The sequence below is a fragment of the Anabrus simplex genome, chromosome 14, assembly GCF_040414725.1.
Source record: "Anabrus simplex isolate iqAnaSimp1 chromosome 14, ASM4041472v1, whole genome shotgun sequence".
NCBI lineage: Eukaryota > Metazoa > Arthropoda > Insecta > Orthoptera > Tettigoniidae > Anabrus > Anabrus simplex.
This window is the reverse complement of record NC_090278.1, coordinates 37,822,745-37,839,149: the sequence shown is the minus strand read 5'-3', so window position 1 is coordinate 37,839,149 and position 16,405 is coordinate 37,822,745.

Below are 16,405 nucleotides of genomic sequence, written 5' to 3'. Positions count from 1 at the left end.
ACAAATGAAAGAACAACATTTAGTAAAGAACAAACTTATGAATACAAAATATCTTCAAGAAAAGTTTCTTCACTTCGCCCCAGGGTGCATGATCATAGTTTTTGGTAGAGACATCTGTGAGAGAATGTCCACACTTCTTGATAATTAGTAAACAAAAACAATTCGAAATTAACACAGTGACATCTTCTGATAAACGGTTGAATTAATTTAGTTTTAAATTTCAGAGTTTCAGCTGTAGAGGAGTACTTTAAGGCGGAAAATTCAAATGTGCGGCGTATAGGTGTACCAAACGGTACAATTATTATTATTATTATTATTATTATTATTATTATTATTATTATTATTATTATTATTATTATTATTATTATTATTATTATTATCAAATCCACTTTGACGTGTTTCCTCATTGTTGATTCCCGTATCCCCAACTCTGACGCACGTTTCCGTATGGATTTAACCGAGATTGTTCGTTAGATTTTTCCACGTCAGCACGAGGTTCAAGTCTGGTGTTCTCGTCGCGAACACTGCCCCTTAGAACGGATTTCTTTTCCCACGCTAACAAAGTCTTATTTCTTTGTCGGTGCTGCTTTCACAAACCGTGCAACGAAATCGTCCTTCATATTTTTTATTGATTTTGCACTAATTTTATGCTCATGCATGCACACAGCGGCTCACTTGTAACAGCCATGCTTTCAATATCTTCGCACCAACTGCTGTCAACAATCGATTTCGATAACAATGAGTATCTTACAATGGAAATAAACAATGAGTAGAGGTATACGGACTTTGTGCGCACTCTGTATATTTTGTAGTGAACCATTCAGGGCTGCTACATCTAACGACCGGATGGTTGCCGTCCTTCTAAGAGGAGACAGCACATAAAGAAGAGAAGAACCCATCTATGTTGTCAAGATCACACGTCTCTAAGGAGAAGCACATTATACTGTATGTGAGCGGCAAAATATGATGAAAAGAGAATTGCCAGAGGGATTATAAGGAGAAACAGTATATCTCCGGACCTTCTCTTTAGAACGTAGTCCAGTAAAATGCCCCTACATATAACTAAAAGTCATGAACATGCTCTCTAATTAAACGTCAAATTTTGAACAATGCAGTCCGAGCTCTCGAAAATATCACCCTTTGACACTTGCTGCGTACATGGACTCAATCCAAAACCTGTCATCAGAAAACAATAATCATAACTATTCCGTGAGTTCGTATCTTTTAAAATAATTTGTTTTACGTCGCACCGACACAGATAGGTCTTACGGCGATGACGGTATGTGGGAGGAAAGTGGCCGTGTCCTTAATTAAGGTACAGCCCCGGCATTTGCCTGATGTGAATATGGGAAAACACGGAAAATCACCTTCAGGGCTGAATACAGTGGGGTTCGAACCCACTATTTCCCGAACACTGGATACTGGCCGCACGTAAGCGACTGCAGCTATATGAAAACGCTAGTGCGTGTTTCAGCAATGAAGAATGGTGGATGCTAAATTACATTCGGTTATGAAAGTAAATGTACTGTACGTCTGCGAGCCGGTGGGTGGGTCCCTGGCTGTCACAGCGAACACATCTCCCCTCTACAAGCTCTACAAGGTATTCCGCATAAGATTTGTACTATTGAAATCCATTATAATGCTATGAAACTTAGGGCGCAGTTAGTGAATTTCTACCCATTTCTTTCTTTCTTTCTTAATCTGTTTACCCTCCAGGGTTGGTTCTTCCCTCGGAATCAGCGAGGGATCCCACTTCTACCGTCTCAATAGCAGTGTCCTGGAGTGTGAGAATTTGGGCGGGGTATACAACTGGAAGGGAGAACCAGTTTCTCCTCCAGACGGCCTCACCTTTTGTGCTGAATGGGGGCCTTGTGGGTGATGGGAAGATTGGAAGGGATAGACAAGGAAGAGTCCTTAAATTAGGTACCATCCCGACATTTGCCTGGAGGACAAGTGGGAAACCATGGAAAACCACTTCGAGGATGACTGAGATGGGAATCGAACCCCCCTCTACTCAGGCTGTGTGAACCCCGTTCCAGCCCTCATACCACTTTTCAAATTTCGTGTCAGAGTCGGCAATCGGGATGGTAGCTAATCATAGCAACCACTACACCACAGAGGCGAACATTTCTACCGATGTACCATTCTTAAATTAGTTCCAAAGTCAAATAAATTAACTTTATTTTATTAAAGTCCTCTTGCGGTACTTTATCTAGTTTACTAACCCCTGTGAAGGACTGTGTTTTTGGCGGTAATGGCCTGTCTCACGTCTCTACAATAACAACAACAACTTTTACGACTCTATAACTGGTATTACTGCAGCCGGCTCGGAGAAGTAACACTCAAAACTTCGTCCTCATTGCTGCGGTAGTTTCGCAGAGAACTTCAATGAACTAGACAGAAAACTAGGTTCATTATCTACTGTCCTAGACTTGACTCAGATGTTATCACCTCTGTTTACAGACCTCAAAGTAATGTCTAAGAGAAGGGAAATATATTCATCTGTCTGTTAGGTCATCAGCCCAGAGGCTGGTTGGATCCTCGAATAGCACCACTAAAGGTTATGCGGTTATAAGGAAACCCCAAAAACCAATGACAGCACCAAAATGAGGCGTACTAGACAAGATGAGGAGTGAGGTAGTTTGCCATTGGTTTCCTCACTGGGTCAGAAAGTACTATTGCAGCACGATTGACCCTATGAGCAGCACCTTTCGTAACACTCAGACGCACTAGTCGTGCTCTGAATGTCATTACTCAGCACTACCCATACCCCAGCAACTTCCATATTGTCACAGCCATGGATGTTGACTGGGACTTCGGTGGAAGCTACACTTTACTCTGGCCTGTGCCAAGAGATGGATGCAAAAGTACTGTATCCATCATGAAATGACAGCAGGTAGAAATATATTCATATAAATTGTGTTTGTTCGCTGTGGGTGGAAGTAATGCACAGTGAGAAAGACAAACGATGTTACAATAATACAAGAAGGAGACAGACTCTTGCAGTTAAAACATACACCGAAAAAAGTTTGAGTCCACCTCTGTGGTGTAGTTGTTAGTGCTAGCCAATCCCGGAGGCCTGGGATCGATTCCCAGCTCTGTGACGAAATTTGAAAAAAGTGGTAGGAGCACTGGAACACAGTGCACTTAGCCTCCGGAAGTCAACTGAGTAGAGAGGGGACGATTCCCACCCCAGCCATCCTCTAAGTGGCTTTCCGTGGTTTCCCACTTCTCCTCTGGTGTACGGACTATTTATCAACAGAGCGTACAACTATCGCCAGACACTACCGCTCGCCCGGGTTACATTAAAACGTGGCTGTCTGCTGTTGGAACTGGCCGTGTGTGGACGTTTTGAGGCCATGTCTCCACTTTACTCTGCTAAAATACAAGACTACTCGTCTACCTAACTTAAGGCCACGGCCTCTTCCCTCTTCCTCGTATATCCTTTCCAATCTTCCTATCCACCCTCCCCTAAGGCCCCTGTTCAGCATAGCAGGTGGGGCCGCCTTGGTGAGGTAGTGGTACTCCTCCCCAGTTATATCCTTGACTCAAAGCCTCACGCTCCAGAGGTGAGATCCCTCGCTGAGTCCGAGGGAAAAACCAACCTTCGACGGTAAACAGAAATGCTGAAAACATCCTAGGGATATGGGTTACGAATTTTACGTAAATAAAATATAATACAGTATGAGTATATATTCTTTATTTATTCCTAAAAATTACAATTAAGTTTGCCTTTTTCTACCACTACGAGCCCTAATGTGAGTCAATGCACAGTTTCACTTAAGCCCTTATAAATACATTCGGTGTGGACATTTTTTAAAATTCAAAACACTTCTGAGCGCATTGAACCAAGGAACACATTACAGAAAGAATTATGTAAATAAGTTAATTTGGTTAGAATATGAATAAAAAATGAAACGAGTGAAGAAACGAGCAATTTTAGACTATTTTTCAGAAACTGCATTGAGGCCGGAAGTGATTTTCGAATTTTTAAAAAGTTTGTTAGAGTTATCCAAGACTCACAATTTGAAACCTTACCCCACCCCTTAGCCGTTCAACTTTCTAATTTTACGTTTTTCGTAGTGGGTTGTGGGGACTTTGTCTGCTAAGAAATGTTTTCAACGTTCTTCTTCTTATTCTTAATTGGTTTAACCTCCAGGGTCGGTTTTTTTTCCCTCGGACTCAGCGAGAGATCCCACCTCTACCACCTCAAGGGCAGTGTCCTGGAGCTTCAGACTCTAGGTCGGGGGATACAACTCGGGAGGATGACCAGTGCCTCGCCCAGGCGGCCTCACCTGCTATGCTGAACAGGGGCCTTAGGGGAGGGTGGATAGGAAGATTGGAAAGGATATGCGAGGAAGAGGGAAGAGGCCGTGGCCTTAAGTTAGGTACCATCCCGGCATTTGCCTGGAGGACAAGTGGGATACCACGCAAAAACCACTTCCAGGATGGCTGAGGTGGGAATCGAACCTACCTCTACTCAGCTGATCTCCCGAGGCTGAGCGAACCCCGTTCCAGCCTCGTACCACTTTCCAAATTTCGTGGCAGAGCCGGGAATCGAACGTGGGCCTCCAGGGATGGCAGCCAATCACGCTAACCACTACACCACAGAGGCGGACGCAATCAATCAAAGTTACCAGATCAAACCAAACCTCATGGCGCAACAGCCCCGAAGGGCCTTGGCGTACCAAGCGACCGCTGCTCAGCCCGAAGGCCTGCAGATTACGAGGTGTTGTGTGGTCGACACGACGAATCCTCCCAGACGTTATTCTCGGCTCTCTAGACAGATAGCTCCTCAGTTGTAATCGCGAAGGCTGAGTAGACCTCGATCCAGCCCTCAGATCCAGGTAAAATTCCGTGACCTGTCCGAGAATCGAACCCGGGGTCTCGGTGTAAGAGGCAGCAACGCTACCCTTACACCGCGGGGCTGTACCTTATAGATTGTTGTTTATTGTACCGAGTTGTGGAAATCCTGGCATTCCGCGGACAAAGAATGTAAATACAGCCAACCAGCTAGGCTTCAAAAGCGTGCCGGTCGTTATCGAGGAAATTGTAAGAACTACACGTGTTTCTGTGGTGTGGTGTGTACATAGAAGTGTAACGAGCCAGAGGAATGAACCCTCAGCCAGCCCGGTGATTTAATCTAGGTCCCTCAGAATCGAAGGCAGTACGCCGACTATTCAACGGACAGTAATATATTAGAATGCAAACTTACTGAAGCGAGTAACAGGTATACTCTATCCTGCACAACAGTTGTGCTGAGAGTTCTGCATAGACGTTAGGAGTACAGTCCATCAGAACCCCTAGAAGTTATGTCACTCTGACTACGTTATGATAGAGCGGGCTGGTCTACACTTCCTAAGAAACAAATTAGTTTGCATTCTAGCCTACTACTGACAAATAATTTGGGGTCTAATAATGATCATTTGCACCTTCCGTTCCATTATTGACAGTTTGCCGAAGTATCACACCAAATCTCCTGGAGTGACAGACTCATTGTTATCTGAATGAAAAGTAGGGTACAAATCATTGTAATATTCCTACGCAGAAGGGAGTTTGGAATTCCCGAGTGCTGTATCTAAACCATGACGAATATAAGAACAAGTGTGAGGACTCCTCGAGTTCAAGCGCACCCCGCCAGGCAGCGCTAGAGTGGGCAAGCTCCACAGTACCGATCAGCTGGTCTTAGGAATGATGCAAGAGGAAACGTATTACTCCGTAACTTATAAGTACATTCACTGTCTTTTAAAAAACAATGAGAGATTACAATTAAAATAGCACGGCAGGGTACAATGGAAAAAAATATACATGGAAATAAGAGCTACGGCCTTCACCACATGTTGCGGAAAGCGCAGGTTACTGGAGTGTACATACAGATAAATAGCACATACCTCCCTGCATATTAAAACAAATACCCATGAAATATTTAAAGGTAATACTCTACTTACCAACTCAATTTGTCGGTTACTGGACTTTCGAAAGTATGCGTGAAGATTTGGCGGATGATCGAGATTGTAAATCTTGCCGAATTTCCTTCGTTCTGAAGAAATATCGGCACTTCAGATAATGATACCTATGGGCCATTTTTCAAATTGACTTTTATCCTTCGGTGGTGAAAAAAAATCGCATATCATCAATTACTCTACTTACAGCCTGGCACAAAAAAATGCGGTATGCTGAGCTATTAAATTATTCAAGCCACATATGATACATGCTTCAAGTAGACAACACACAGTGAACTGAGTTTAGGAACTGATAGCAAAGAAAATTCTACTTATTCACTCAAATATCTCACACAGTAACGTCTCCCGCATATTTCGCTATTCGGCTTGCCGAAGATATTGGAGCACGTATTGGATATAATCGCTTGCAGTGCTTGCAGTGGCGGGACCACTAACTACCACGCTATAAGGGCTGAGTCTTCACACTTGCTCTTATATTCGTCATGCTAAAACTGTAAAGTGTTTAAATTGCAGTAGGTGAGTGGACGGGAATCGGACCTACATCTATTCAGGCGAATCTAGTACGCCTTTAGCTCTTTTACTAGGCCAATAACAGCAGACAGACTGAGGACATGTTATTCTGGTTCATTCATTGTTTCTATTTCATGTTTACCTTCCAAATTGGCCATTATATTCCTAACAACCCATTATTCATTTCAAAAGGAAATGAGAGACCTCGAAGGATACCGCAAGCCAGTATTATTGGAACTGTATGTTTTCTTATATAAGAGTAAAGAACTCTAATCACAGAGAAGACTTCTTCTGGATAATGTTATCCTGTACGCACATAAACGAAGACTGGTTTTGACATGGTTACAATTGTGTGGGGAAATTGATGACGCTAATTCCAGATAGATCCGCAGCCCACAAACATGTCATCAGTCCATAGACTGGTTTGATGAGCTCTCCATGCCACCCTATCCTGTGCTAACCTTCTCATTTCTACGTAACTTATGAATCCTACATCTGCTCTAATCCGTTACCTAACTCTGTGGATCAGTGGTTGAGTGTCGGCCTCCGAATCCCGCGATAGCGGGTTCAAACCTGGCAGAGGCAGTCAGATTTTTGAAGGGCGGAAAAATGTCCATTCGACACTCCACGTCGTACGATGTCAGCATGTAAAAGATCCCTGGTGACACATTTGGTGTTTACCCGCCAAAATTAATTAAATCTCAGCCATCTGGTGGGCCTACAGAGAAACAGAACATCGAAATTGACGAGCAGACAGCCAGATGGCGTGAAATTGAAATGTCTGCACACGGTAGCTGAGACCGTACGATTGTTATTGTCTCTAATCTTCTTCTTCTTTTTTATCTGTATACCCTCCAGGGTTGGATTTTCCCTCGGACTCAGCGAGGGATCCCACCTCTACCTCCTCAAGGGCAGTGTCCTGGAGCTACCGACTCTAGGTCGGCGATACAACTGGGGACAGTACCTCGCCCAGGTGGGCTCACCTGCTTTGCTGAACAGGGGCCTTGCGGGGGGAGGGAAGATTGGAAGGGATAGACAAGGAAGAGGGAAGAAAGGGGCCGTGGCCTTAAATTAAGTACCTTCCCGGCATTTGCCCGGAGGAGAAGTGGGGAACCACGGAAAATCACTTCTACGATGGCTGAGGTGGGAATCGAACCCACTTCTACTCAGTTGACCTCCCGAGGCTGAGTGGACCCCGTTCCAGACCACTTTTCAAATTTCATGCCAGAGCCAGGAATCGAACCCGGGCCTCCGGGGGTGGCAGCTAATCACACTAACGACTACACCGCAGAGGCGGACATTCTTTCGGCTTACACCTCTCTCAAAAACCCGACTGAACAAGTTCTGAGTGTCTCAAGATGTGTTCTTTTATTCTATCTCTTCATCTCGTCAAATTTAGCTAAATCGATCTCCTCTCACCAATTCGATTCAATATCTCTTCATTCGTGATTCGATCTATCCAGCATTCTTGTGTAACACCACATCCCAAAAAACATGTCCGAGTCAAAATTGAACTGAACGCACTTTCGCCTCTTGTATACCTAATGCGATATAAAGCGAGGAATTAGACAAACATTAAACAAATGTTGCGAGCAATAAAAGGCAGTAACCTTCGTGTGTGACCTCCAGCTGGGAGCTGGCCAATGTTAGGTACACAGAAGCAAGGAAGGATTCACCGAAATGTTTCTGATGTAAAAGACATTGTTTAACATGTGAGTGGTCTGTCTAACTTCCGCACCTCCTGTCTTACGCGTGGGAAGTACTATTTTGTGTACCTACTTGAAAGGACGGGCTGTTGAACAAGCAAACCGAAGGTCAGCGCCATTACAAGTACATCGCACTTCTTGTGGAGATCCGGGTAGAGTTCTGCATTGCCCAGTCAGTGCCTAGTCCATTGTCATCTCATTCTACATCAAATGACACAAATCTAGACACACCTCCTACAATTGGAAAACTACTTCACTGGATGAAATGACATGGCGTATGGATTTTAGTGCCGGGAGTGTCCGAGGACATGTTCGGCTCGCCAGGTGCAGGTCTTTTGATGTGACTCCCGTAGGCGACCTGCGCGTCGTGATGAGTATAAAATGATTATGAAGACGACACATACACCCAGCCCCAGTGCCAGCGAAATTAACCAATGACTGTTAAAATTACCGACTCTGCCTGGAATCGAACCCGAGACCCCTGTGACCAAAGGCCAGCACGCTACCCATTTAGCCATGATACCGGACATTCCATATCAAATTTGTGCTGGACAAAGCAGAGGAGAGACAGTTTTCCTGCGGGTGCTCCGGTTTTCGCTGCCATCTTTCATTCCAGCGACAATCTCCAATATCGTTTCATTTCATCTGTCAGTCATTAGCCGGGCTGAGTGGCTCAGACGGTTGAGGCGCTGGTCTTCTGACACCAACTTGGCAAGTTCGATCCTGGTCAGTCCGCTGGTATTTGAAGGTGCTCGAGTATGTCACCCTCGTGTCGGTAGATTTACTGGCAGGTAAGAGAACTCCTGTGGGACAAAATTCCGGCACCTCGGCGTCTCCAAAAACCTTCAAAAGTAGTTAGTGGGTCTTAAAAACAACATCATTATTATTATGTCAGTAAGAGGAGTGTGACAGGCTTCGGCAGCCGGCACAGTTCCTATCCTCGCCGCTAGATGGAGCTCCAAACATTCCATTCCTGACCTTGTTGAGTTTTTTTTTTTTCATTTACAACATGGCTTTCAGTGCCGCGTGTGTCCGAGGATATATTTGACTCGCCTGGTGCAGATTTGTTTATATGACACCCATAGGCAACCTGCCCGTCTCAGTGTTAGATTATGAAGATAATAAAGTGAGGAGAGGGTGAAACCCGGTGTCGGCATATAGCCTACTCCTGTAGTAGAGCACCAAGGGGTCTGCTCAACGCTTAACGTCTCCGTAAGACGGAGTACTGCGGAGAGGTTTGGAATTTAATTCCGGCTTTTAGCACGCAATCTAGTGATTAGATAATGAGTAAGACCACCTCTCCTAACCTTCCGGTCCCTATTTCAATGGTGAAATCCTTTTCCACCAATGGGACTGGAAGCATGATATTCGGAGAGTGTCCCCGGAAAACAGACACGTCTACTACCCACCGGACAGACATCGGGTTTGTTAAAGCAGCACAGGCCTCTCCGAAGAGTATACGACATTATAATATGGGCTATAACGTTCTTTAACAGTCGGTAGGTGGTTTGACTGATACAAACATCCAGTCCCAGACCGAGAGGAATCAACCATACGAAGTTAACATCGTCAGCCCGGTCAAGAATCGAACCCAGAGCCCTTTGGACCGAAGACCATTACGGCGATCATTCAGCCAAGAATCAGGACTTAATATTAGGCCTATGCATAAGAATTAATAATTTCCCTCATATTACACCTATACTCTTTCGTTTGCAACTGTGGGTCAAAATGACCCGACGGGAGTGTTCATGTACCTCTCTGTCAAGCGAGGGATGTTCGGTTTACTCGGTCTGCCATCTAGTGGGCCTAGAGTAAAATGAAACGTGGAAACTGACGAGCAGATGGCGTCAAATTAAAATGTCTGCACACGTATTATTATTATTATTATTATTATTATTATTATTATTATTATTATTATTATTATTACTATTATTATCATCATCATCATCATCATCTGTTTACCCTCCAGGTTCGGTTTTTCCCTCGGACTTAGCGAGGGATCCCACCTCTACCGCCTCAAGGGCAGTGTCCTGGAGCTTCAGACTCTTGGTCGGGGGATACAACTGGGGAGTATGACCAGTACCTCGCCCAGGCGGCCTCACCTGCTATGCTGAACAGGGGCCTTGTGGAGGGATGGGAAGATTGGAAAGGATAGGCAAGGAAGAGGGAAGGAAGCGGCCGTGGCCTTAAGTTAGGTACCATCCCGGCATTCGCCTGGAGGAGAAGTGGGAAACCACGGAAAACCACTTCCAGGATGGCTGAGGTGGGAATCGAACCCACTTCTACTCAGTTGACCTCCCGAAGCTGAGTGGACCCCGTTCCAGCCCTCGTACCACTTTTCAAATTTCGTGGCAGAGCCGGAAATCGAACCCGGGCCTCCGGAGGTGGCAGCTAATCATGCTAACCACTACACCACAGAGGCGGACACTATTATTATTATAATTACTATTATTATTATTATTATTATTATTATTATTATTATTATTTTGGAAGCTCTAAAAGAAACTTTCAAGCTACCAGAATATCTCATGTATATACTGTGAGACTATTTGAAAGACCGTACATTGTTATACGACACGGAAGATGGTCAGAGAAGAAAACGGCTCACAGCTGGTGCAGCGCAAGGCTCAATTCTCGGACCACACCTTTGGAATATCATGTATGATGGTTTGTTATGGCTGGAGATGCCAGAAGATGTAAAACTTGTGGGTTATGCTGATGATGTGGCTGCTGTGATAGTAACCCGTAACCTAGAGCTGGCTCAATTTAAATTGAATCAGGTGATGCGACGTGTCAAAGAATGGATGATAAATCACAAGTTAGAACTCGCAGATCACAAAACGGAAATTGTCCTCCTGACGAGGAAAAGGATTAATACTGTTGTACCGATGCAGATCGGACAGATAGCCATCGAAACAACTAGGAGCATAAAATATCTTGGTGTAACGCTTGATACTAAGCTTACATATTGGGACCACATCCAACGGGTAACAGATAAGGCAGCAAAAACCATGACTGCACTTAGTAGACTCATGGGAAATATCAAGGGACCGATATCTAGTAAAAGGCGGCTTCTCATGTTGATTGTTCAATCGATACTGCTATACGGTTCGGAAATTTGGGCTGAATCGTTAAAAATTGCGAAATATCGGAAAAGAATTGCGGCTGTACAACAGAGAACAGCTTTACGAATTGCTTGTGCATATCGTACACTATCAGCAGTAGCAGTAGCAGCAGCAGTAGCTCCTATTGACTTGTTGGCCTTCGAAAGACAAGAAATTTGGCTCACACAAGAAGAGCTAGGAAGGAAAAGGGCAAAGGCTTTGGCTCATAGTCGCAGAATGCAACGATGGCAAACAAGATGGGAAGATGATTCTAGAGGGAAATGGACTAAAAGACTGATACCTTCTCTGGGCGTATGGGTTGCCCGAAATCATGGTGAAGTGAACTACTATCTCACACAGTTCTTGACAGGTCATGGATACTTCCGAAAATTTCTTCATAGGCTAGGGCTAGCAACTAGTCCGGTGTGCATATACTGCGGTGATATCGATGACGTATCACATACTTTCTTTGTGTGTGTTCATTGGCTGCCACGAAGAAGATACTTAGAAGTTATGCACGGAGAATTGACGCCAGAAGGGATCGTGTCAGTAATGCTACGAAGTCGAGAATCTTGGGACCAGGTGGCAGTTTACGTAGAAAATATTCTGCGTCAGAAGAAGAAGGACCTGGACGATTACCACAGACAATAAAGCAGAAGAAGGAAGATGAAACACAAGATGCATTAAGCACGACATCCGCCCTGAAGTAATGCGAGAGCGGTTTCCGGGGCGGAGATAAACGTCGTGGGAAAAGGGAGTGTGGTTTTTAGTGGGTAAGAATCTCCACACACTTGTTGAGTGCGGACCCTCACAAGCGTCTTATGAAAGATTTTCCACACTCCCTCGCAAAAAAATATTATTATTATTATTATAAAAGCTCTTCTTTCTTAATCCCTTTACCCTCGAGGGTTGGCTTTTCCCTCGGACTCAGCAAGGGATTCCACCTGTACCGCCTCAAGGGCAGTGTCCTGGAGCGTGGGATATTCGATCGGGGTCAAAACTAGGAAGGAGGACCAGTACCTGGCCCACGCGGCCTCACCTGCTATGCTGAACAGGGACCTTGTGGGGGGGAAGGTAAGATCCGAAGGGATAGGTGGTGGTGATTATTGTTTTAAGAGGAAGTACAACTAGGGGACCATCCTCTATATAACACTAATCAGAGAGAAAAAAATGGTAGGGATCCGACACTTCGCAAAATGAAGGTATCGGCCAAAGGAAAACAAGGGTCACGAAGGGCATGAAAATGAAAGACTCCCTAGGCCTCCATACGCAATACCGTCGGGGTCTGAAAAGAACAAGAGTTGACCAAGGGTAGTTGGATGGGATAGATGAAAGTGAGGAGCCTAGCACAAGTAAGTGGAAGAAATGCCAGGACTCAGCTGCGGGCCCCGTGGTCGCCAACCCACGCTGCAATATTCAGAGCCCCTGAGTCCCCTTTTAGTTGCCTCTTACGACAGCAAGGGGATACCGTGGGTGTTATTCTACCACCCCCCACCTACAGGGGAATCCGAAGGGATAGACAAGGAAGAAGGAAGGAAGTGGTCGTGGCCTTTAAGTTAGGTACCATTCCGGCATTTGCCTGGAGGAGAAGTGTGAAACCACGGAAACCACTTCGCGGATGGCTGAGATAGGAATCGAACCCCCTATACTCAGTTGACCTCCCGAAACCGAGTGGACCCCGTTCCAGCCCTCGTACCACTTTTAAAATTTCGTGGAAAAGCCGGGAATTGAACCCGGGCCTCCGGGGATGGCAGTTAATCATACTAACCACTACACTGCAGAGGCGAACATTATTATAAAAGTAAATGACATAATTCAGGTTATTATTGAAAGTTTTAGATGGTCATAGAAAATGACCTTTAATGCAGGTAGCACGTAAGTTATGGAGGAAGTAAAAACCATAAATCTACTTGAAATATGCCTTCTGATCCCAGACTTTTGTGATGTAACACACTTTAATTGTTGGTGGCGGAGATATTACACGAAAACTGTGACATTTCTTGAGCATCAGGAAGAGGGGTTCTAATTCAAAATCAGCCAGTATATACACATTTTATAAGTAATGGTGGCGTAGTTATTAGATGGTCTAGAGCAGGGGTTGCCAATTTGTAAGGGCTCGAGGGCCAAATTGGAAACCTAAGTCATGATCGCGGCCGCACATGATAATTAGGCAAATTTTCGTAACATTCTGCAAATAGAACAGGAGTACCATTGTGAAGTAATATGCTTAGTTCAATCGAAATTAAGGTTTGGTCATTTTAATTGCTTTCAACACTATTTTATAATTGCATAAATGAGTGAAATTCGTATTCAAAATTTTAAAAAATCAAGAACAGTATATTGTCATCAAGTGAAGGGGACTGATTTTGGTCTATAAGGGGTATAAAAATTATTACATTTTTGAACGAGCTATGAAATGTTTTAATACATTTGTTCACATTACTTCTTAAAATGCTCTCGCGGCCGCAAAATATGGCTTCGTGGACCACATGCGGTCCGCGGGCCGCCATTTGGAAACCCCTGGTCTAGAGCGTAATATGTCTGTATATAAATATTTTTGATCAATAAATTAATCTTTTTCACCTGAAGCCCATCTCCCTAGAAAGGAAAGAAGAAAGTTGATAACATTCTCAAGCTAATGGAGTACTTCCCTGAATAGGAAGGAACTACATCATTATATGAAGAAATATTACACAACTGGCCGGTGTGTAAATAATTAAACTTTCACAATGTTTTCAAGGACTGGAACAATCAATTTGAAGAGAATGTTAGTTTTGTATGCACTATATTTTTCAGTTAAGTACAGTATATAAGTTATCGAGCCTTCGTGGCTCAGCCGGGAGCACGCCGTCTTCACAGCGCTGGGTTCCCTGGTTCAAAACCCGAACACTCCATGTGAGATTTGTACTGGACAAAGCGGAGGTGGGATGAATTTTTCTCCGGGTACTCCGCTTTTCCCTGCCATCTTTCATTCTAGAAACACTCTCCAATATCATTTCATTTCATCTGTCAGTCATTAATCCCAGAGGAGTGTGACAGGCTTAGGCAGCCGGAACAATTCCTATCCTCGCCGCTAGATGGGAGCTTCATTGCACAGGCTGTGGATTTTCATTATAATATTTTAAAGTTACTGATTTTTAGGGTTTCTTTTATAACTCATTCAGTTGAGCTGTGTGCTTATTCCAGAAACAATATACGAGGGACAGTCAATAAGTATCTGCAATTTTTCTCTAGTTGTGATTAGGTTGGCTCTATGGCGCTGTATGCTCACCAGTTGCTAGATGGCACCGTTGTCTACGTCTTTGGTAGGTTACAGCGTTATCAGTTCAGTATCAGTAGAGCTTGCGCTGTTCCGACGTAAAGAAGAACTATGCCTAATGTACATATGGTTTGTCACGTCATCAACAGTCACTCATCTGTTATTCAGGATCATATCACGCACTTGTTCAGTTACGGCTTCAGACGGACGCCCGGATCTATCTTTCCTTATCCTTTACGCTCGTGCGATTCCTTTTGAAATGGTCAATCCACTGGTAAACATATTTTGTGGCAAAACATTTTCCCTGTATTGTGCTGAAAGTCTTGTATGAATTTCCGCTCCTGGTGCACCCTCAGACCACAAGAAACGCATTACGGAACACTGTTCTTCCTTGGTTGCAACCAGAGAATGGCGCGGCCATCTTTACGTCACAACAGTGGAAACCTACGACGGACATAGACAACGGTGCCATCTAGCGACTGGTGAGCATACAACGCCACAGAGCCAACCTGAAGACAATTATACTTACTGATTTGCCTGATTAGTGTGATTAGTTGCCACCCCCGGAAGTGCGGATTCGATTCCCAACTCTGCCACGAAATTTGAAAAGTGGTACGAGGGCTGGAACGGGGTCTACTCAGATTCGGGTGGTCAACTGAGGAGAGGGGTTCGACTCCAACTTCAGCCACCCTCGAAGTGGTTTTCCGATGTTTTCCACTTCTTCTCCAGACAAATGCCGGGATGGTGCCTAACTTAAGGCCTCAGTCGCTTCCTTCCCTCTTCCTTGTATATCCCTTCCAATCTTCCTATCACCCACAAGACCCCTGTTCAGCATAGCAGGTGAGGCCGCCTGGGCAAGGTACTTGTCCTTCTACCCAGCTGTATTACCCCGACCCAAAGACTTACGCTCCAGGACACTGCCCTTGAGGCGGTAGAGGTGGGATCCCTCGCTGAGTCCGAGGGAAAAACCGACCCTGGAGGGTTAACAGTTTAAATAATAATAAATTAATAAATGTTTGTGATAACAATATCGTCATAAACATGTTTTGCTACTGAAAACTCACTGTTCAGTGTTGTTTCTGAACTATTCAAGTGTGCTTTTAAATACTACTTTATTTTCAATCAATCAATCAATCAATCAATCAATCAATCAATCAATCAATCAATCAATCATTACTGATCTGCATTTAGGGCAGTCACCCACGTGGCAAATTCCCTATCTGTTGTTTTCCTAGCCTTTCTTAAATGATTTGAAAAAAATTAGAAATTTATTGAACATCTCCCTTGGTAAGTTATTCCAATCCCTAACTCCACTTCTTATAAATGAATATTTGCCCCAATCTGTCCTCTTGAATTCCAACTTTATCTTCATATTGCAATCTTTCCTACTTTTAAAGACGCCACTCAAACTTATTTGTCTACTAATGTCATTCCACGCCATCTCTCAGCTGACAGCTCGGAACATACCACTTAGTCGAGCAGCTCGTCTCCTTTCTCCCAGTTCTTCCCAGCCCAAACTTTCCAACATTTTTGTAACGCTACTCTTTTGTCGGAAATCATCCAGAACAAATCGAGCTGCTTTTCTTTGGATTGTTTCCAGTTCTTGAATGAAGTAATTCTGGTGAGGGTCCCATATACTGGAACAATACTCTAGTTGGGGTCTTACCAGAGACCTACATGCCCTCTCTTTTACATCGTTACTACAATCCCTAAACACCCTCATAACCATGTGCAGAGATCTGTACACTTTATTTACAATGCCATTTATGTGATTACCCCGATGAAGATCTGTCCTTATATGAACACCTAGCAGTGATCTCCAAAAGGAACCTTCAACCCATCAACGCAGTAATTAAAACTGAG